Consider the following 23,893-nt stretch of genomic DNA (forward strand, 5'->3'; position numbering starts at 1 on the left):
ATAGCCTATAGTGCACACAAATTACAAACGGGTAGATTAAAATAACGTTCAATATGTAAAACACTGCCACACCACGTTTGTAAGAGCGCGAATATGAAACTACTGCGCATAACACGAAGCACACGAAGGATGAATGCCAAGGCAAAAATAGTTGTCAATATTTTTTGGAAAAACAACCTATTAGCCGAGAGCAAATAGTAGGAGTACGAATGCGCATGCCTAAGGTTGTATGAAAACTGCTGTTAAAACATCTGCGGATCCCCTCGCGCCGTGGAAATTAGTTTAAGCGAAGCTTTTCTTTGTGTTTGTGAAAAGCTATTTCTGCCTAGAGGCAATTTGCATATAGAGATTCAGGACCCAGATCGACACATTTTCAATGAAAACTACCCCACTGAATTGTGTGTTAATTACTCCACAGGTCGTGCGATCGACTCCAACCAAAGAATGGGGATTCGACTGGTTCGGTTGCCTTAACTTCGCCTTATTTTACACCAAAGGTCGCGTGTTCGACTCTCGGCCTTCACAATGTCAATTGGAATCTAGAGTCGAACCCACGACCTCCGTGGCAGTCAAACACCTGTGGTTCGCCCATAACTCTCATAAAAGCTCGTCGGTCTTAATTCGCCTTAATTACACCAAAGTTGAAGATTCCACTCCCACCAAATGTCGTCGGTTTTAATTAACTTTGCCTTCATTACACTACAGGTTGTAGCTTCGACTAGCACCAAAGATAGAGGGTTCGACTCCCTATGAATTTGGTACCATAACGCCGGATAGCATAGCGACGGACATCGCATTTTCGTCCTATGAGTCATCTGAGGTTTTTGCCTTAATATGGAAGTAACAGGAAAAATACAGCAAGTTGTTTAGTACACGTGATGAAAAACTGGCTAGACCGACTGACTGAACTTGCTGAATTTCGATAGATTGACTCAGTAAGTAAGCAAGTCAGTCAGTTATTCAGTGAGAACTACGGTGGTGATTTCTTGTTTGCCAGCATACTATTGGTGCCACATCATTGTGGAGGGTCGTGTAATAATGAGTCTTTCTTGCTAAGAAGTTGAAGAAAGATACCCGAATCTGAATTTTTTCCTGCGCTCTTCAAATAATTCTAGCATATCGTTTTTTTTATTAATTACGATGGTCAGTCTCGCAGGGAGGATTTGCTTTAGTTAAATGTATTTTATTTACGTCGAATTCTGCCGATATGTTCACATTTTCGATTGAGAAATGATACCAGAATTGCAGTTTCAAATTTTTGCCATATAATTGGAAAAAGATGGGCGAGAAGTTGAGCACTAGAGTGGGTGTATTTTAGCTTTTGTCTAAAAATAACACAGATTACAGTAGGCAGAGGAAAAATGCGGAAAGCAAATCCTATTCCGTTATCTTACGTACCAGAAACGCAATGTAATTATAAAGCACGCCGAAGCGGGATTCTCAAGGCTAGTTTTTACCACCTGTGGTTCTCTACCATGGCGAGTGTTTCTACAACCCCCCCCGCCCCCCCCTCCCGATCAGAACGCGACCTCCACGGGCGCGATCCAACACACGACCTTGGACTGATCGAACTCACCCTGTTGCCTCTGTGCCTCTACAGTGGGTCACGAAGAAATCCTCTTCACATGCAAATTTCACGAGGAGTTGCTAGTTAAGGTTAAACCTGCAGTGTGTCAGAATGGAACGAAAAGAAAATGAAATAAGAACGATATTTTTTGGCGAAATGATAACACGTAACCGAAACGTTATTAATTATTTTGTTGCGCAAGGAAACCGGCATGTATTTTATCGATTTTGGGTTCTAGGAGAAATTAGGTCATCCGAAGCAACCGACGTGAGGCAACGTCAGCATCACCGCGTATCTCAGGCACGGCCGCTGGATAAAAAAAAAAGCAAGACCAACCTTTCCCCTACGGGGAAATGGGGGTAAACGAAGCTTGTCTTGCGTGCATCTGACCTTCATCACGGTTAAGGGACCCACAGGTAATGGTGCCGGATTGCTTCGGCCTCCCGCTCCCTCGGAACGTGAGCTTCTCGTTGCTGGCTGACTAAGCTCGCGCGGCTCTAACGGCTGGATCGACGAGGCGACGGCGAGCCCTTTCACGGGCGAGTTCTCGCTGCCGCTCGTCGGAGGTTTCCTATTCTTTTGGGAAACGCACAACGCGCAGCCGTCGCATCCGCTTTCCGAGACTAAACTGAACGGAAACGAAGCCGGCGCAGCGCACGCGGTACACTTTCCCGCCCATTCCCTCTCCGGCGGAAGCGAAACGACTCTGATTGGTGGCGCGCGTGGCGTGAGCGCGCGCCTATGCAGCGGAAGTCCTTGATACGCTCCGGCGCCGCGGTCAACTCATCAAACCGCCCTTTCCCGTAGCTTCTCTGCTCCGGGAGCAACTGTTTTTTTTTTCGTGACTACGATAACGCCCTTTGTGAGTCAATACAAGTTCTTGAAAAGAAACCTGCCGAGTAATCGGTATACAAAGTGCGTCAGGAACGCGCCTGGAACGCCGTCGCCGACGCGTCCCGTCCCCAGCAGTTAGCGCCGTTCGACCCAGCTACCCAGCCAAACGGCCGAGAATGGAACCACGGGTGTCACGTTCGCTCCCATTGCAGCCCGCCTGACGCGGCAGGGAGCACCTTCTTCATTTCATCCGGCGGCCGTGTCTCAGGGGTCCGCATAAGCGCGTGTCTCAGGCAAAGATAGTGCGGGCAATAGCTGGTCAAACGCTCCGCTAATCCATGCTTGCCGCTCGGTGCACTAGCAGACTGGCATCGCAGCAAAACCCAGGTATTGCGCGCTGAAGAGCTTATCGTTTCGTTTTCTACCGGTACAATGCTTTGTTACCGAAGTGTTATCTTTCGTTAATGTTCGTTTGAGTTCGTTTTATCGGAACCGCGGTTTCGCATTTGGCGGGTACACTCGATGATTTGCTATTTCTGAGATCGTGTCAGTGGCTCGATTCAAGGCACTGAGCATGATCTCAGAATTCGTAATTCACTTATTGAAAAATATAAATTTTATTTCTATATCGTTACTTTTCTTCTTAAATTCTTGCATGAGAACCAAAAGCCTTTTGAACCGTTAAGGATCATAGTTTCTTTTTTTCGTTCCTGAGCTGAACCGGAACGGAACTTTTTTCGCTGGAACGAAACTAAAACCGAAACGAAAAACAATTCATTCTGACGCCCTGCACCTGCATACTTGCAAACCTAGCTTTTTATTGGCTGGCGACTGATGAACATTCGTTACGGCTGATGGCGACTGGTGAACAGGGAACTGGACGAAATCCGGCAGCGATGTCCGGATTTGGTCCGTACCAAGGAATACCAGGAGGCCGTTGAGGAAGCCCTGCAGCGGGGTCTCTGTCGCTGCCAGCCCAGTCCGCTGGTGCTGCGGGCCACCCTAACACCAGGTGAGATATGGAACTTGAAAACATGCGTTTCGTGTACGAAGCTCCGATTCTCCGGCTAAGCAATTAGTGAATATCACCCAGTATGGTGTCACGTTGTAGCAAGAGCGGAGAACAGAAGAGCGAAAAGCGATAGTTTAAGATTTATCTTTTTGTGGTCCAGCAGAACAAGTAACACTGGTTGCACAAGGATAACGGCGATGGAGTCGTCATTTGTTAAAATCTGGTCAATGGGTAACTTTACCTGGTTAGTTATGCATGATTCATCACACATACGAAGTAATCACTGGTGCTCGCGTATGTTCCAGAATGTACGTACCCGTTCACGTAACGTTTGCAATTAGAAGAAATCGTAACAGTGGGCACGCTGGCACCGTAGAAGCCATGTCACCTGTAACTCGTCTTCTGTTCCTAGAGCAGGTTGGTTTCTATTCGTATTATGGTTACAAAAATGATAATCGCTTCATTGTAGTGCTGCCGTGCCCAAAAGTGCTTTATTTGTCATTCGCTTCTCTATGTCTGTTGTTATCTGGTGACATTGAGACAAATCCAGGTCTTAGCACAGCAGCGCTCTCGAAAGAACTGTTTGACCGGCAACAAGCCATCAAAACGGATTTAGCAGCCTTGGGCGAATGAATAAAACAAGTTGGGAAGACGGTGCAGGTTGTCAGGGACCAAGGCAAAGTGATAGCTGAGTTGAATAAGGCAAACAAAACCCTGAACGCGTCTGTAAAAACGCTGGACGATAGGCTTGTGTCATTGCAAGACAGAAGAACACGAAATAACCTCATGGGTTTTCGAAATCCCGGAGGGCAAAAAGGAAACAACTGAAGAATTATCTACAAAAGTGCTCATCGATTTATTTGATAAACAGCTGAACGTAACTCTGCACACAGTTGAACGAATACATAGGATCGGGAAACGGCAGAGCAAACAGCCGCGACCTGTTATTCTAAAGCTTTACGATTCCAGAGAAAAGTCAAAAGTATACAAAAACTGTAAAAAACTAAAGGGAACTGGCATATCCATTTCTGATAACTACAGCAAGGAAACAGTGACCAAACGCAAGCTTTTTTTTTTGGAATTCTGCGCAGGATGAACGAAAACAAGGACAGCGCGTGCGTCTTCACTATGTTAAACTGTCCATCGATGGTGACATGTACTATTGGGACGACGAAAAGAACCCTCGAGTCAAGGGGCGCTATTCTGGACATTCCGCCATTTTCTTCGGAGCGTGACGTAGGCGCGGCGCAAACAAAATGGCGCTGGTGGCCCAGTTTTGCTTACGTAACGTGACGCTAACTTGACGTTTCGCCTAAGAAACTGAAATGTAGGCACTGAATGTAGCGTTATCAGTAAAGAAAAACAGTTTTCCTCCGCAGTAAAAATAAAGCAGCTATCTCAAAGCATATGATTATTCGGTCGAAAACGCTTCTCGCTTCCGTCGTCTGCTGCGTACAAGACGTCGTCTGCTTCAATAGCTAGGATGCGTGTCCCCGGAAAATGGAATGAGTCATCGCATGTTGGCGCCAACTCGCTTGTTCTTTTGCTTGAGACAACATACGCGACCTACCAGTGGTGATGCGCGCACATTCTAGGCCACGTTATCGCTATCTTGTGAAACGCAAGTGACTCAGCCCGACTCGGCTGGCTGAGAAACGGCCGAATATCACCGATAGCGTTGCGCGCGCCAGAGATACCCACTAGCGCGACGCAAGCGCCGGCGCTGCCATCTCTTGTTCATTTGGCTGGTTCTCGTACCACGGGAGGAAACTTCAAGGCGCCGCCTTGCGTACATTTCTTTTCATAAATTAGAAAGAGCCCGTTGTCATAACTTTTGATTGTGCGAAAAGGCATTAATCTTGATTAGAATACAAATGCAGCAGTGAAAAGTGAACAACATTGCCGAAAGTTTGTTATGTGCAACCAATATTATTTCGTATACGCGCGTTCTTTTAAAATATGATGGCCCCAAACACAAATGCCAACACCACCCGAGAGCGATGCAAATACTATGAGCACGCGTTATGAACAAAAGATTTTCGTGGCGCCAAACGACGGAGAAAATGTGGCGATACGCATTCCTCTCGGCTGCCATTGCATATGGCTGCTCATTAGCATAATTCGCGCGGCTCGTTGCAGCAAAAATTATGGCGGAAAATCTCAGCAATGGCGGCCCAGCGCAACGTCACGCATCGTCAAAATGACGCTTACGAAACAGCCCTTCCTGTGACGCACATCACGAGATATTCCTTCAGCCAATCAGCAAGCTGGCATGGCGCATAACTTGAATCACCACCACATATTCGCGCAATTGCACATGCATTGCACTGGTTGTGCATGCTACCGCTCACATTCTTTTTGAAGCGCTAACATCGCAATATAGCTGCCTAGGACCAAAAAAATGTATTAGTCCATAATATTTGCAGCTCCACGTCACGTTTCGTCATCTTGATGAAAACGCAAAATTGCATTTTGCAATACTTCCGCTTCCCGGCACAAATTTCAAAGCACGTGACCTCTCGACAGCCAATCAGAGAGTAAACATGGCGGATAATGGCGGCCGTGCAGCCGCCATGCGTGTCCAGAATAGCACCCAAGGTCAGGCGTAATCAGCAGTAAGCCAGGACTGACCGAAACAGAGAGGGCATCATGAATTTCGTCTAGCTATTTCTAATGCTAGAAGTATCGTGAATAATAATGCAGGCTTAAAGTACACTTTAGTAAATTATGATCGAGACGTTAAGATCACAGAGACATGGTTGCGTTCAGAGATTCAAGATAATGAGATATTACCTCCCGGATGCCAGATAGTACGTCGGCATCGACAGTCTCGAGGAGGCGGCGTTGTAATAATGAAAGAAAATATTCAAATCAAAACACTAAGCGGTATCCCAGGACACGAAAGTCTTTGGTGTAAAATGAATATTGGAACGTCACCAGTACTTCTCGGTATAGTGTACCGACCGCGAAACTCGCCTTTCTCATTCTTAGAGTCGTTACGGAGTTACTTAGAAGCAAACAAAAAGCGCAACTGCCGGCTACTCCTAACCGGTGACTTCAATTTACCTGCGATTAGCTGGGACACATTCGCAACAGAGTCGCGGGAATAGGCACACTGCGATTTGCTCCTTGACGCTGCATTCACCCATGACCTTTCACAAATTGTTCGTCAAAGTACGCGAAAGTCAGGGGAAAGTCCGTCTATCCTGGATCTGGTATTCCTTGACGGGCGCTTCGACCAGCTTGAAGTGTTGGTTGAGAAGGGTATCTAGACCATGAAGGTGTCTTCGTTCAGATGGCACATAACGAAACAATGTCAGCACGTAAACAGGCGATTACATATGTTCCCAATTTTTTCGAAGCTGATGACACAAGTATCATTGGCTGCTTGTCATTTGCACTGGGCAGTTTTGATTCTCACGGTGATATCAATACCATGTGGGAATCGTTCAAGCATATTATTTTGCATTGTATTAGCAAATTCGTGCCGCTTCGTAAAAGAAGGAAAACAAAGCGGAACCCTTGGATCAAAAGGAAAATCATCCATCTAAAGCGTAGAATAACACGCCAGAAACGGAAATAAAAGACCCCGCAAAAATAACTGAATTGTCTGCACAACTGCGTTCTACGATTACTGAAGCTAATAATAGATATTACAAAGAAACATTGACAGATTTCATGAGGTCGTCTCCCGATAAATTTTTGCGTGACATGTCGAAAAAGGACAAAGATTCACATAGCATTGCAGTTACTGATCCTGCAGTGATTGCTCCTTCTTACAACGAGTTCTTTCAGTCGGTGTTTTTTTCCCCGTCACAATTCAGTATTGAGTATAGCATTGGAGAGATCGCCTCTTCCTGCCTGACGCCTTTCTTTATTAGGATTTTGTTGCTTTCTTTTGGAGGACTACGGTGGCTGCGGAGCGGCTATAAATTTCGTTCAGTATTTTTACTTACGGGTCGTCAACACCCTGATTCCGTAAAGCTTCCATAACTGCTGAGGTTTTGACTGAATCAAACGATTTCTCGTAATCAATGAAAGCTATATATAAGGGTTGGTTATATTCCGCACATTTCTCTATCACCTGATTGATAGTGGGAATATGGTCTATTGTTGGGTAGCCTTTACGGAATCCTGCCTGGTCCATTAGTTGACAGAAGTGTAAGGTGTTCCTGATTCTATTTCCGATTACCTTAGTAAATACTTCGTAGGCAACGGACAGTAAGCTGATCGGTCTATAATTTTTCAACTCTTTGGCGGCCCCTTTCTTATGGATTCCCTTTCTTATGGATTAGGATTATGTTAGCGTTCTTCCAAGATTCCAGTACACTCGATGCCATGAGGCATTGCGTAAACAGGGTGGCCAGTTTTTCAGTGGCCAGTTTTTCTAGAACAATCTGCCCACCATCCTTCAACAAATCTGCTGTTACCTGATCTTCCCCAGCCGCCTTCACCCTTTGCATAGCTCCCAAGGCTTTCGTTACTTCTTCCGGCGTTACTTGTGGAATTTCAAATTCCTCTAGACTGTTCTCTCTTCCATTATCGTCGTGGGTGCCACTGGTACTGTATAAATCTCTATAGAACTCCTCAGCCACTTGAACTACCTCATCCAGATTAGTAATGATATTGCCGGCTTTGTCTCTAACGCAATACATTGATTCTTGTCCATTCCAAGTTTCTTCTTCACTACTTTTAGGCTTCCTCCGTTCCTGAGAGCATGTTCAATTCTATCATATTATACTTCCTTATGTCAGCTGTCTTACGCTTATTGATTAACTTCGAAAGTTCTGCCAGTTCTATTCTAGCTGTAGGGTTAGAGGCTTTCATACATTGGCGTTTCTTGATCATATCTTTCGTCTCCTGCAATAGCTTACTGGTATCCTGTCTAACGGAGTTACCACCGACTTCTATTGCACACTCCCTAATGATGCCCATAAGATTGTCGTTCATTGCTTCAACACTATGGTCCTCTTCCTGAGTTAAAGCCGAATACCTGTTCTGCAGCTTTATCCGGAACTCCCCTATTTTCCCTCTTACCGCTAACTCATTGATCGGCTTCTTATGTACCAGTTTCTTCGGTTCCCTCCTCAAGTCTACGGTAATTCGAGTTCTTACCATCCTATGGTCACTGCAGCGCACCTTGCTGAGCACGTCCACATCTTGTATGATGCCAGGGTTAGCGCAGGGCTTAAGGTCTCTTTCATTTCTAGTCTCGCAATTCGGGCTCCTCCACATCCACTTTCGGCTATCCCGCTTGAGGAAGACGGTATTCATTATCCGCATATTATTCTTTTCTGCAAAGTCTACTAATAACTCTCCCCTACTATTCTTAGAGCCTATGCCATATTTCCCCACTGACTTGTATCCAGCCTGCTTCTTGCCTACCCTGGCATTGAAGCCGCCCATCAGTATAGTGTATTTTGTTTTGACTTTACCCATCGCCGATTCCATGTCTTCATAGAAGCTTTCGACTTCCTGGTCATCATTACTGGATGTAGGGGCGTAGACCTGTACGACCTCTTCTTAAGTTTCACAACAAGACCTGCCAACATCTCGTTAATTCTATAGAGTTCCTGTATGATACCTGCTATATTCTTATTAATCAGGAATCCGACTCGTAGTTCTCCTCTCTCCGCTAAGCCCCGGTAGCACAGGGCATGCCCGCTTTTTATCACTGTATATGCTTCATTTGTCCTCCTAACTTCACTGAGCCCTTTTATATTCCATTTACTGCCCTTAATTCCTCCAATAGCACTGCTAGACTCGCCTCCCTAGATAACGTTCTGGCGTCAAACGTTGCCAGGTTCAAATGGCGGCCTGTCCGGATCCAGGGGTTCTTAGCACCCTCTGCGACGTCACAGGTCTCACCGCCGCCGTGGTCATTTGCTTCGTAGCTGCTGGGGACTGAGGGCCGGGGTTTTATTGTTGTATTCATATGGGAGGTTGTGGCCAAATACTGCACAAGGGTGGCCAATCCTGCTCTGGTGAGGGAGTGCGTTACCTGTTTTGGTCATCGTGAACAGGCCGCACTCCAGGCCTGTTTATGCAATTTTATCAACACGTAGATTTTTTTTAATCGGGTGGAAAACTTGCGCGGCACCGAAATTCGAACCATGACCCTCTTGCACGCGAGGCGGATGCTCTACCTCTACGCCACCGCTGCACCGCTCGCTTCCTCGTATCGAAACGTTTTATGCCCTTTTTCATCATGAGTCATTGTCATTATTTTGATGCTTATATATTTTACGCAGTTTACATTGACTTGATGTTATGCCTCTCGCAGCCACATGACGTCTAGGTTTGCAACTCAATTTCATCCTTTAATGCATATTACTTACACAATTTATTACCATATGTCACAGCGCTCTTTGGTCATTGCTTGCCTTTCCGCCATTAAACGCCATACATCGTCACTGCGCTAAGCACCATTCCGCTGGTACCACGCTCGATGTAGCTGCCAGTTGTTGTGAAGCCAGTAAAGCAGCCGTCTCGTCAGTACAAAAATTAAATAGCGCACAAGCAATAACGGCTACCAAAGAAAGACGACACCGCGGTCGTTGGTCCCCGTTGTTGCTTCTGCACTGTTTTATTTCCGTAATCGGGCACCAAGCAGCCCAGCAGGTCTCCAGTATTTCGTTTCGTCAGGCTGTTGAGTGCTGCAGCTTTTATACGGTGGTTCTTTTCATTCCGATCAAGGGAACATAAACAATCGTCTTACTGACTGATTCTTAAAGAAAGACATAATAAAGGGGGCGCGGCGCATTCTATTTTTATTTTCGGCACTGACACTCAGTGGGCTTTACCATGGTTTCTGAATACATTTATTGAAGGACCCTGGCTTTATTATTTCACTTGGCGAAGACGATCTCCATTCAGCGAACACCATGAGGGAAAATTATAAATGTCTGCAGAGTTCCGTCCTGATTAATTTATGAGATATTATCTGCCATCACACTTGGCAAGGACGCAATCTAATTCGCCGATATCGCGTGGCTACGATAGGCGTGGGCACTGATTCAATCGTCACTATTCCTTTACAGCTACGTTGTAGTTCCGACTAAATGTGATGCAGAATGCCTATTCTAAATGCTCCCAAATGCCGTAGGTCCCAAACGCTGCATTTTTCTATGCGACACAGTTATAACGCTCCGGATAACCTGCATACGTATTTTACCCCTAAGGCACCTGTCATTTCTCCACACACATTGAACCTTTTTTTTCACATTACATATAACCTACCGCTAATTTGAAAGAAAACAATCTGTCATTTGTAGTTCACCGAGAACAACGTACACGCCTATTATAAACCCCGTATAACGGAAAAAATAGCGTAAGAAAGGAAAGTCCAGTAATTATTTTCAACGCTTGTAATCCGGCCATGGAAAATATACGTTTTGTCAAATATCGCAATGAATATAAACTACCCTTTCCAGTAAACGTAAACATGGTGTAAAATAGAGTTAAACAGCTGGCTTTATTAGGAAGCATGGCTGATAACGGCAGTATGACACTTTCGGGCGTTTGCCTAATTTTTTATCAAATTCGGTATTCATTTCAAGAGCAATTACCTTGGCACAAAAAAAATTGCTGTAGTGGTCACACCACTTTTGTTAATTTAATTAGGTGGCAGTCAGGCCACCCAAGTCAGGCCACCACAGTCAGTCAGCCAGGCAAACGGACCAAAGCCGGCGTTAAGACAGTCATACCGCGCCAGAGCGCTCGCATATGTAATATTCTGCTAAAGCAACAATGAAGCCACCAGTTCTGAACATTGCGTACACATTATTCATTACCTGGGTATTGCTTTAAGCGAACAGAAACAATATAACCCCCTTTAGTTAGCCAAGGAAAGCAGGCAAACATCTTAGCACGCATTGAAATACCGTAAAAAACGAGAATTCATCATTTTTGTAACGCTTCTTATTAAGCCAGTAACATTAAAATTTCAATTCACATTGCACACGAATGCCACTAATTGCTTTTAAATATGAAAATTTGGTAAAGCAGTTCCTCGGAAAACTGGAAGTTGCAGCCAATAAGGGCAGCGTGACATTTGGAAGCACTTTTTTAAAAACTTTCTTCCAAAAGCTGTATTGGATCCACAGAATTTAACTTCACACACATTTTCTATTCTAGTCCGCCTGTTGTTCGTAAGTTTGATTTTGGTTGCATTTGTAGTGTGATGGCTACTTTCAAAATTTTGCGCCGTTCGCCGAATTACACGTGCTCTAGCTTGAACGCTTCGCTACTCAATTTATTACAGAGGACGTATTCGGCGAAACACTATTAATTTTGTGTATAGATTACCCATAGCCTGCCCACACTTTCACTCAGTGTATACGTTTCGTAACTTAGGGTTCCCTCGGGCCACTCGGAAACATAGCGCAGGCAGTTAACATATCTCTTTCAAGCACATGGCCAAGAATTTTTCAATGAAAAGTTGCATTTAATGCATAGGTATTTCCCTTCGCACAGTAATGGGACGCAGAGTATTGGGAAGACATTTTACTACATTCTGGCTAAATTTGACTTTGGTGGAGTTTGTAGTTTTATCAGGACAGCGGGCTAAGTTATGCACCGCTCGTAAAATACACTCACGACTCTTCAGACAGCTTGCATAATTAAACTTTTTTTCAATAGTTGCCATCAATCAACTTACATGGAACATTTTTTGCACGTCACACATCGCCTGGCCTTTAGTTTGACCTTACCGAAACATGGTGCATCACTTACTTCAATGAGGAAGCCTGGCCAACCTCACATAGCGTATGAAAACACGTAAAAAGAAACAGATGTTCAATAATTATTCTTAACGCTCTTGATTAGACCAGTAACCTTATAATTTCGGGACAAATTGCACTTAGGATGCCTCACTGGAGTCAATTATAAACATTGTGCAGTGAAATGTTTTTTCATGCACGAGGAAACGCGTATAATAAATTTGAAACGAATTCTGAATTTTTACAAGCCAGAACCCGCATTTGATTATGAGGCGCGCCGTATTAAGGGAGACCGGAACAATTTTGACCACCCTGGTTTCTTTAACGTGCACGGTACACGGGCTTTTTCGCGCTTCACCGCCACCGAAGTGGGGCCGCCGCGGTTGGAATTCGATCCCACTCTCTATAGGCTTAGTAGCGCACAGCCATAGCCATACGCCACCCTGGCGGGTAAGGCAGCGAATACGGGCAGCGTGACATTTGGGAGCAATGTTCTTGATTTTTGTTTGTTTGTAAAGACTGTATTTGATGCACACATATTGAACTTCGCAAACAGAATTCCCATAAGGGCTCATATGTTCCCACAAAGTTGGGTGCTGGTTGGTTGTGATTATTTATTGGCGGTGAGTTGAATGCCGGTGGTAAAACTCATAACGCTCCTGAGCAACTTACATGCGCAATTTATAGCAAAAGCCGCAATTAGCCCATATGTTTCGAATTTTCCGTTCAGTTTAGTCCATAACTTTCCGCTTATTTTCACGAATTATGAACAGGTTGTCCCGTCTAGTTTATCGAGCACGCCGGATGGAGGGATTGCAAACGTTCTATTGCGCCGTCGAAGTAAGGAAAAATTTCACCGACGATTACGATACTCGTCAATGCGAAATTTGAACGCAGCTCTATCATCATCATCATCATCATCAGCAGCAGCAGCAGCAGCAGCAGCCTAGTTATGCCCACTGCAAGGCAAAGGCCTCCCATACTTCTCCAACTACCCCGGTCATGTACTAATTGTGGCCACGTCGTCCCTGCAAACTTCGTAATCCCAACCGCCCACCTAACTTTCTGCCGCCCCCTGCTACGCTTCCCGTCCCTTCTAATCCAGTCCGTAACCCTTAATGACCATCGGTTATCTTCCCTCCTCATTACATGTCCTGCCCATGCATGCCCCATTTCTTTTTCTTGATTTAAACTAAGATGTCATTAACTCGCGTTTGTTCTCTCACCTAATCTGCTCTTTTCTTATCCCTTAACGTTACACCCATCGTTCTTCTTTCCATAGCTCGTTGCGTCGTCCTCAATTTAAGTAGAACCCTTTTCGTAAGCCTTCAGGTTTCTGCGTCGTACGTGAGAACTGGTAAGACACAGCTATTATACTTTCCTCTTGAGGGATAATGGCAACCTGCTGTTCATGATCTGAGAATGTCCGCGAAACGCACCCCAGCCCATTCTTATTCTTCTGATTATTTCAGTCTCATGATCCGGATCCGCGGTCACTACCTGTCCTAAGTAGATGTATTACCTTACAACTTCTAGTGCCTCGCTACCTATCGTAAACTGCTGTTCTACCGAGACTGTTAAACATTACTTTAATTTTCTGCAGATTAATTTTTAGACCCACCCTTCTGCTTTGCCTCTCCAGATCAGTGAGCATGCATTGCAATTGGTCCCCCGAGTTACTAAGCAAGGCAATATCATCAGCGAATCGCAAGTTACTAAGGTATTCTCCATTAACTCTTATCCCCAATTCTTCCCAATTCAGGTCTCTGAATACCTCTGATCGTAGCTCTATACGTGTTTTCATTTCGCGATATATTGGTTGGCGCGCACATTCTGTTTCATGCGCCAGGTTCCAAACGGAGTGAAGTTTGGCGCGACTGCCTCGCTAATCGGGAGATCGCGAGAGAGAGCGCGTCAGTGACGCGTGGTTGCGATTCACAGCAGCCGCCGCAGACAAACCTCCGCTCACACTGTAAAATAATTTACACCCTTAAAAGTGAAAAAGGGTGCAACTGTGTATATAACTCACACCCTTAGGGCGTCAGTGATATAAATCACACCCTAAGGGTTTGAGTTATATACACATTTAACCCTTTTTCACGTTTAAGGGTGTAGATGATATTACAGTGCATACAGCGCTTTGTTTCCATACAGACGGCGCGCGCTACTCCGACCCTTTATCGTATAGCCATAGTCGTCACAGAGCTCGCCCTGCACTCCGCTTCTCGCACTGTCGTTCCACCAACGACGAGGGTGGCCCATCGTCCCGGGAAAATCGTGCCAGCAGTGTAAGTGGCAACGACGCCCAAGCAAGCGTCACATCGAGCCTTACGCGCAGCCGGTCGCCATCACCCCTTGCAGGAGCAGTGATTCCCGTCACACACGCTGGTACAGCGGACTGACCACAGCAGCAGACGCCGTGGACGCCGCCATCTCACGCCACCTCAGCAGACGCCGCCCCCTCGAAGCGCAGACGAGATCGCACGCGAGGCTGTGGATGCCCGGGCCGCCGTAAATGCGGCGCATGCGCAGGCCGTCTCCCTTCCGCTCCGCTCCGCTTTCCACCTCATGGTTCCGCTGTACCTTCCTCCAGCGCTTTCCTCCTCCTATCTTCCCTATGGCCTCTGTTTTGTTCATTTGAAACAGCCCCCCCCCCTAAAAAAAAAACACACACACACACACAAAACACACGGACATGGAAGAGCGCAGGACCAGCGCTGGCCCTGTGCTTTCATCTACTGTTGCGCCCCGCATTTGCCTTCATTCTTCGCTGCGCTCCTTCGCTCGGTTACGACGACGTCGCCGACGCTCGCCGCAGGAACGGGCTATTAAGAGCTGCGCTCTAAACGCGACGGTTCAGTAATTCTTTTTTATGCTTCTACGTAAACTACGAACACGAAGGTTTCGCCACACCTTCCTCTTAACATTCCAAATATTTTAACCGAAATTAAAGCTCATGTCTTGTGCAGTTGCGTTAGTACTTTGCGAAATCCATAGCGGATTGTGGAAGCACGCTGTCATGTAATTTACATCCTTCAAGTGAATAATGGTGTAAATCGGTCTGTAATTCGCACCCTTTTATTCACTTTCGAGGGTGTTAACTTCTTTACAGTGTACGACACTCTTGAATGCTTGGATAAGTATCTTTCTACAAAGGCTGTAATTAGGCTACACAGATGAAACATCCACCGTTCGTTACGCGCATCATGTTTCCTACGTCGAAGAAATATAAACCTCTTCCATCGCGTAGTTCACCAAGAAGATCAGGGAGGAGCAACTACATGCCGTTTATCAGATATAATAAGGTGAGAGAGCACGAGTACTCAGGAATTCTTTTTTAAATGACACAGATACTCGAAAAACATAAGACACGTTGGGTACGCGTTGCCCATATAGCGGTCCCTATCGCCTCCAACTATGAAATCTCTCCAAGGTTGAGGACTGGGCATGTTGGTATAGCATATTAGAGGCTCGATTGCGCAACATTTGGACGACACACAAAGAAGAGAAACACACCACCACAGAGCGCTACTTGCAACTATCGTTTTATTCCCTTGTCAATGGAATAAATACTGGAAGGTACTCAGGGGGTGGGTGGGGGGGAGCGTAACGACAAAAACAAAGATTTTTACAAACATTGCCATCCACCAATGCCAAGCCAGCTTTGTCATGTGATCATTTTTTACATCGCAAAAAAGGAACCACGATCCAAAATTGCAGATTAGCGCGTGAAGAAATCCATTTCCTCTCGCGCTTTTCCTCACGATTTTTGCAACGCGTTTCTGTAACATGACTTAACTATGGCTCGTCTTACGACTTTCGAATGCGCAGATTCGAAGGGCAAAAGAGGCTTATTTGCACGCGGTTCGTATTGCCAACAACAATGACTGGAGCGCATACTTAAGCCATAGTTAAGTCATGTTACAGAAACGCGTTGCAACAATCCTGCCATCACAGCATTGCTGACAGCTTTCGGGAGCAAACGCGCAGGTTCACGGGGGCAGGTTATCCGTTCCATGTATTAGTATCTGTGGTACAATGTTTGCTCAAGGAAATCGGAACCAGGGCACCGTTATCTGGGAAGGAGTCTTGCGGTCCAAGCACACGAGAAAAGATAGTGGTGATGCCGTACATCCATTCGATCGCGCACCGAGTTAAAAAAAATTGGTAAGAGATGCGATGTAAAAGTGGTGTTTTCCGTACCGGAAAAATTGCTGAGCATGTGTGCAAAGGTATACCTAGGTGCCACACGGAAAGGAGGCTGTGAAATACAACACACAAAAAAGTTCATCGACTGCATTAAGGCAGTGGTATATTCCATTCCACTTCAGTGCGGCAGAAACTATATCGGATGGACTGAACGATGTTTGAATGAAAGATTAAAAGAGCATGACTATAACGTTTCAAAAGCAGTCGTCGAACACCTTGGGATACATTGCAGAAATTGCGGATGTCGGCCATTCTTTAAGAAATGCAAGATTGTGAGCAAAGATAGCAGTCAAATGATGCGAGAAATAATCGAAGCCACTGAGGTTGCACGTTTGGGAAGTATGCGCGTGAGCATTCCATCAGTCTCCCTTAGTGTAAAGGAAATATTTCCTCACGCGCTAATCTGCAATTTTGTATCGTGGTTCCTATTTTGCGATGTCAAAAATGATCACATGACAAAGCTGGCTTGGCATTGGTGGAAGGCCATGTTTGTAAAAATCTTTTTGTTTTTGTCGTTACCCTCCCCCCCCCCCCCACCCCCACCCCCGAGTATCTTCCAGTATTTATTCCATTGACAACGGAATAAAACGATAGTTGCAAGTAACGCTCTGTGGTGGTGTGCTTCTCTTCTGTGTGTGTCGTCCAAATGTTGCGCAATCGAGCCTCTAATATGAAATCTCTCCCGTTTATTTATTGTCCGCCCACATAAAGGATAAAACTTTTTAAGCGTTTTACAGCCATGGTGCCCACGACTGCCGTATTTCGATGAGGCGAAATGCTAAAGCACCCGTGTGCTTAGATTTAGGTGCACGTTAAAGAACCCCAGGTGGTCGAAATTATTCCGGAGTCGCACACTACGGTGTGCCTCATAATCATATGCTGGTTATGGCACGTAGAAGTACAGATTTTTTAAGCCTTTCATATTGGGCTAATTCATGGTTCGTGAGCGAGGCCTTAGCAATTTTCATATAACCGGTGATTGGCACAGATATTGAAAGCTTGCCTGCCTATTGCCCTTAACAGTTCCCACATTTCTTCAAAATATAGACTTCTTTGTTGCTTTAGTTTTCGTAACAGCGTGAAAACTAACATAATAATGTTCTTGAGCTGGTCTAGTCGCAAAAACAGCTTCGTTCTAAAATTCCGAGGCTAGAAGTGTGTCGGGTGAGAGTTCGATAATGCGTCGTTTCAGAGCACTCGTACGCATAAAGCTGGTACTCAGTAGGAAAAAAAATGTGCGTTTGTAGAAACATACGGAGTATGCGAAAGTTGTTGATGTGTAGTACGGGTGCTGTAGGAAGCTTCTAATGTTTGGGACACATTCAAATGTTCTTTCAAACAGTGAATTGAATATTTTATTAGAATAATCGTTGTAGTAAGCAAAGTGTTCAATATTTATTACTATAACGTTCCACATATAAGCGAAAGATTTCGCAAGCTTGAAGTCGGGCGTTTCAAGTACATATATATCAATATTCAGAAGTCTAAGTTTGCGATCGCTCATCAATGCCGTCGACACCGGCACAGTGACGAAGGTGCAAGAAAGTTGTGAAGAAGCTCCACAGAAACCGCTACCGGAAGGTCTTTTCTGCCGGCCAAGGCCTCCGAGGTTATGTCGAAGAGTGCAACGGTCACTGCGCCCTGTTCTGGGGGTGCTGCGCTTCACTGGTCTTTCTCGCTCTCTTTGAGCAGAGTACGTCAACATGGAAGTATGTGTAAACACTGTTATGCTTCCTGCAAACATCGAGCAAGAACGTAGGATGGAAGTGAACCGGTTATAAAGCATGCATAAGCTTGGTTCTCTGCTTCAACTGTCCAGTCACTGCGAGTTAGTCTCGGAACTATCGCTAGCACTTCCTTATGGCAAGCAAACATGGGGCCCTATAAAGTGAAACTATTCCAATATGCTTCCATTCTAACTTCTGATGTTAGATTTGCGTAACCGCCGACGCAAGCGTCGGGCGGTGACCCGCCGCGCTGTCTGGACAGCCCAATGAAACGCTCTGTCCTATAGTGACTTCTGTTTGCTTTCAAAGCGAATAACACTGCCTACCTTGACAGGTTCTTCCAGATAATTGGCTGACAGGAGGCGAGGAGGGCAGGAGGCGATTTCGGTGGGGCCGAGCAAGCGCAGTGAAAGTAGATGACCCGATGCGGTGTGTGGTGCCGGCGTCTGCGATTGGTCCGCTTCCGCGCTTGTTTAACTTCCGATGGCTCGTCCAAACGTGGCGGTGTGCAACGGAAGGCTAAAATGCCGCTATAAAGGATCCTCAGCAAAGTAGAGTTGGCAGAGCAATGTCTCATACGGGTCGAAAGGCCTCGACAACGTTATTCTGCCATGCAAAAGTTTGTATTCTACGCAAGTAAGTCCATTGTGTTCGGCAGCTCCGAGTAGCCAGCGCAAGAGTCATCGGTAGATAGCGATCTCCTATTCTTTTCGGAACGAGGCGTCCTTTGACTATTCCGAAAAAGAGATCAGTTTTGGTCGGTATAATACAGCTTCTTTAATGCGTGCACGTCATCTTGACGGGGTGAGTTTTAGATATATTGTGACGTCGCGTGAAAGACAGGCGATGTAGGCGCGGCTCGAAAACTATTTATAAATAGTGAAAGGTTAATGGTGCAAAAACGTACAAGTGAAAATAAGTATATTTCATTTGTTCGATCTCATCACGCATGATTGGTGTGTAGACGTCATAGCACGTTCGCTAGGTTTTCGTGGCGTCGCTTGACAGAGAGGCGAAGTGGGGTGGCCCGAAATATTTTTGACAAATCGTGGAGGGCTGATTGCAGAAACTGAATAGAAACATTTGGAAGAGCTTTACGCTAATGCCCCTCTGTGTCAGCTTGCCAGCGAATGCGCCCACCTTAGAGCAGTTATACAGTACAACCGTACGCCTCCTGGTAATCACAATGAAAACGGTGTACCCGGTAATAAAACCTTGTTTTGTACCTTATTATGTACGGCCGGAATCAGATGGCTATATGAAATAGCTTTCTTGCAGAGTACTGGCATAAATACAAAATGGCACTATCATTATCTTATATCCCCGGCTTTGTTCAGTACACAGAATTGCCGCTGCATAGCAATTTGATGGGCACCGCGTATGCCCTCGCCAATTGGCCCGGTACAATTTTTCATTGCTGTCTCGTTCGCTTGCGTCGCTTAATCGACTCGGTATATGAGCACACGCCATTAGTGAAGAGTCTCGCCTTTGGCTTTTATTTTTCAACTAATTTTTCTCGGTCGCTTCGTTCATGCAGGTTCCCTGTTCTGCGGCGGATGCGGTGGCTCACCCCCCCACCGCTGGCGGCCACGGCTGCCGTACGAGGTGCTGGCTGTGGTGGGAGGCTGCTCCGATGACGGACAGCCGCGCGCGTCCATCGAGGTGTATGACCCCAAAGCCGACCGATGGACAGTGCACACCAACAACGATGCCGTCACACCCAGGCAATAAACTTTGTCCGCACTTGGCCTCTACCATCAGTGCGGTGTATCATGCTATCAATTAAACAGGGGCGCTAAAACGTGAAGCTATTCCAAACGTTTCCATTCCAATTCTGCAACCAGCCCTCCGCGATTGGTCAAAAACTTTTTTTGGGTCAGTTCCGCTTCGCCTTTCAGTCGCGCGACGTCACGCAAACCGCGATACCTCCCCATCTGATATGACGTGTACACTCTGATCATGCATGATAGGATTGTACAAAAGAAAAATAGTTATTCCTTATTCGACCCCTGTTCGCCATTAGCCCTGGGCTGTTGGTGAAAAGTTTTAGGGCTGCACCCACTTCACCTGCCTGTCATGCACGTCACAAAACCGCGAAAACTCACCGCGTCATAGTGACGTGTACGCGTTAAAGATGCGTTAATATGCCGAACAAAACTGCACTTTTCTCTGAATAGCAGCAGGCTGCCCCGTTCTTTAATAAATAAAGGATGGCTGCCGCCGATGGCTCAGGCATGGCTACACGCACCTGTCGGAGAGGATGAGTTTATTTGCGTAGAATAAAGCTTTTTGCGTGGCTGTGTAACGTTTTCGACGTGGCTCAGCCAACTTTCCTTTGCAGAGGATCCTTTTTAGCGGCATTCTTAACCTTCTGTTGCATTCCGCTGCGCGTTTCGACCAGCCACCGCAAGCTAATTAGGGGAAAACAGACCAGTTGCAGACGCCGGAACGAGCCTCTTCAACCGGTTATCGATATTCAGTGCACTGGCTCAGCCCCATCGAATCCATATCCACTTGAGCGTGCTCCTCACCTCTTATCAGCTAATTAGATAAGACAAGCCGCTCAGTTTAGACAATTCGTTTTTAGAGCAAACAAAAGTGACCTCCTATAAACGAGGAGAGCGTTTGATTGGTCTGTTTAGACAACCCTGCGGGTCACCACCGGATGTTTGCGATGGCGGTTACGCAAATTTGATATCAGTAGATTGGAATAAAACATATTGGAATAGTTTTACGTTATAAGGCCCCAGGCCGTTGAAAGTGCCCATTGCTAGCTGTCCAGTGAAGATGTCGGCAGCTTACGCACGGGGAGAAACATGTGAAGTGCGACCATAGAGAGCTTGCAGGAATAATGCAGAAAAACTTCAGGTTGTGGCGCCATCGTCGTTCTGTCGTCGTTAAATACAGTTCAGGGTGCTTGCACAAATTTGCCATTTCGCGCAAAGAGGTGCGGGTTGGCCTGAGAGCATTGCAAGAGAAGCTCCTGAGGTAATAAAAAAAAGAATAAGGTATAAGGTTTTACATTGCAAAAGCACTTTCTGATTATGAGGCACGCCGTAGTGGAGGACTCCAGAAATTTCGACCACCTGGGGTTCTTTAACGTGCACCTAAATCTAAGTACACGGGCGTGTTCGCATTTCGCTGCCATCGAAATGCGGCCGCCGTGGCCGGGATTCCATTCCGCGACCTGAGGTAATCAACATGTCCAGGGCAAGGAACTATCGTTGAGATCTGGTGACTTCTTCATATCTTAAATTTGAAAAAATCTGGCAGGACCAATGTAACAACGAATTGGACATTAATGCGATTATCAATGCAGCCACACACCGTATCGCCCACGCGAAACGTGTATGCGTCCAGGCTCTCTCTCTCGCGCTGTCCACTGCACACGCTGTGCCATTTCGCAGAGCCGCCTCGAAGTGTGCGTTAGGCATGGGTTTGATTCCGCCGAGTACAGGATAAATTTTAAAGTGTATTTATTGTCATAGAAGTGCGGCAAATGCTCAGGGGTACAAGCCCAGTTATCCAAGTTAGTGTCAAAGAGGGTTATTGAAGAGCAACACAGGCCAAGTGGCAAAAATCTAATGCCATACACCCAAGAGGTTCATTGAAACGCAGCGCATACCCAGTACCAAAAACCAAAAACCCAGTGAACCAAGTTGGCCTGACGGTTAGTGTCAGACCTTGTTCCTCAGTACAGCCACCCGATGCGCTACCCACTAGACTAACGCTTCTCAAACTGCGGGTCACGACCCCAAATGGTTCATGAGACTTTTTCTGGGAGTGGCCAACCAGACACTTAATCTGATTAACCTCTCTGCCTTTTTTTTTTTAAACAGAACAGCGCGGTTTTGACGGGGACAAGCAGGGAGAAACGACACGGACGAGCTCTGACTTGCAACTGAAGTTTATTGCTTCGAACGAAGAATATATAACAGCTCCAACCAACACGAGAAACGAAAAAAACCATACATATACACACAGTCAATCGTACCTGCTGCACTCAACGAGGGAGATAACTGTAACCATCATATCCCCCCCACCCCCCCCGCTAAATATACCACTTGTTTGGACGTAATCGATAAGGAGGGGCTACTGACGCATGTGTCTTTTGACCGAGCGATGTGCGCTGCTTCGATCATTTTAAGTAAACATAGTAAACAACTAACGCGTCAAATCATCGAATCAGCGCACATCGCCTGGTCAAAAGACGCATGCGTCAGTAGCCCCTCCTTATCCATTACGTCCAAAGAACTGGAATATTTAGCGGGGGGGGGGGATATGATGATTACAGTTATCTCCCTTGTTCAGTGCAGCATGTATGATTGACTGTGAGTATATGTATGTTTTTTTTTGTTTCTCCTAATGGTTGGTGCTGTTCTATATTTTTCGTTCCAAGCAATAAACTTCAGTTGCAAGTCAGCGCCCGCCCGTGTCGTTTCTCCCTGTCGTCCCCGTCAAAACCGCGCTGTTCTGTTTCAAATATAGCTTACCAACTCGCCCAAACGTCCGTTTTAACGACTCTCTGCCTTCCGCCTCTTGTTTTAATTCCTTCCTTCTGGGAGCCAGGAAGGGTCCAACTATGCCTATACTCTGGTTGGTAGAACAGATATCAATATCTGCAGAAACCCAGTACTACAATTTTGGTGAGACAAAACTGGTTGCGGTATGGTTGGCTGCGGGTCATGACTCATTTGGGGTCATGACCCGCAGTTTGAGAAGCACTGCTTTAGACAGTAGCACGGCTAACGAGGTTGTTAACGCTAGAAATTGGGCTAGTTGTTGGTATATTTGCTGTGACATAGTTATAGCGCTAACAAGGCTAACGAAAGAAAAAATGGGACAGGACCGAGCGCTATACTTTAACTGTCAAGCTTTATATAAAAAAACACGCAAAAAACCACCGTATGCTCAGACAAATGCACAGACACACGCATAAACGAATGTGCCGCATAGGATAAAACCAAGAGCGCAACGAAGCCGATAGGCGCCCACGGCGAGCCATTACAAAGAATTAGTGAGGTTCTTCTGAATGTACAACAGTTCTTTATCAGTGAGTGCCAGTGATGGAGCGCTTACACATTTATCAGCAGCTTTTGAAATGCCATAAGCCTCAAATATTTTCTTAACTGCCTGGCGAACCGTGTGAACATTTGCGTGTTATGAAAACACGGGGAGCATTTACATGTATACATATACGGCAGTGGTCAGCCAAGTGGGCAGCGCGTGCCAGAGCTTTTGCAGGATTCCGGTGCTCCCTAAGTCGGTCATTAAGGCATCTGCCTGTTTGTCAAATATAGAACTTTCCACTGGGAAGAGGAATTTTGTATACCACTTTCACATTGCAGTCAACAAAGCGGGTGACATGGTCCTTAGTGCATGTACCTTGACTCCCGCCGTTCTTTACCAGCCTGCACATTCCTGCGAGCTTGAGTGGTGCTGAAAAAAAAACAACACCCAAACCGCACTTGTTACCACCTCTTTCAGGCGGTGGGACACTGCGTGTATGTATGAACACGGCCACAGGGCGCCCCCTGGGAAGTGCCTTATTGCACTGAGATGTTGCCAGGTCAGCTTTTACCTCTTCAATGAGACTCTCAGTGACTGACACCAATGTGTCATCGGGATACCTGGCCCCACGTAAACGGCACGCTTGTTGCTGAACGCTGCAGGAAACCTAGTGCACACAATATATAACGAGAACACCTTTCAGGCAGTAAGTAGCTATACCTTTTTTTACTAACTTGGAGTGCGCCGAACGGTAGTCAAGCAAAGGCTTCTTGCTCCTAGGAGAGTAGATCCAACAAATGTAACCATCATTTAG

General features: G+C 46.0%; 1 long non-coding RNA gene across 1 annotated transcript; it reads left to right on the top strand.

The window, feature by feature from the left end:
• Window positions 1-2,522: 2,522 nt before the first annotated feature.
• On the top strand, window positions 2,523-19,813 carry LOC142578114 (uncharacterized). The gene is made up of 3 exons (XR_012827173.1): window positions 2,523-2,788; window positions 3,274-3,413; window positions 19,607-19,813. It is a non-coding gene; the product is annotated as an uncharacterized LOC142578114 (long non-coding RNA).
• Window positions 19,814-23,893: the final 4,080 nt, after the last annotated feature.

This window comes from Dermacentor variabilis, chromosome 4 (genome assembly GCF_050947875.1).
Source record: "Dermacentor variabilis isolate Ectoservices chromosome 4, ASM5094787v1, whole genome shotgun sequence".
NCBI classification, from domain to species: Eukaryota; Metazoa; Arthropoda; class Arachnida; order Ixodida; family Ixodidae; genus Dermacentor; species Dermacentor variabilis.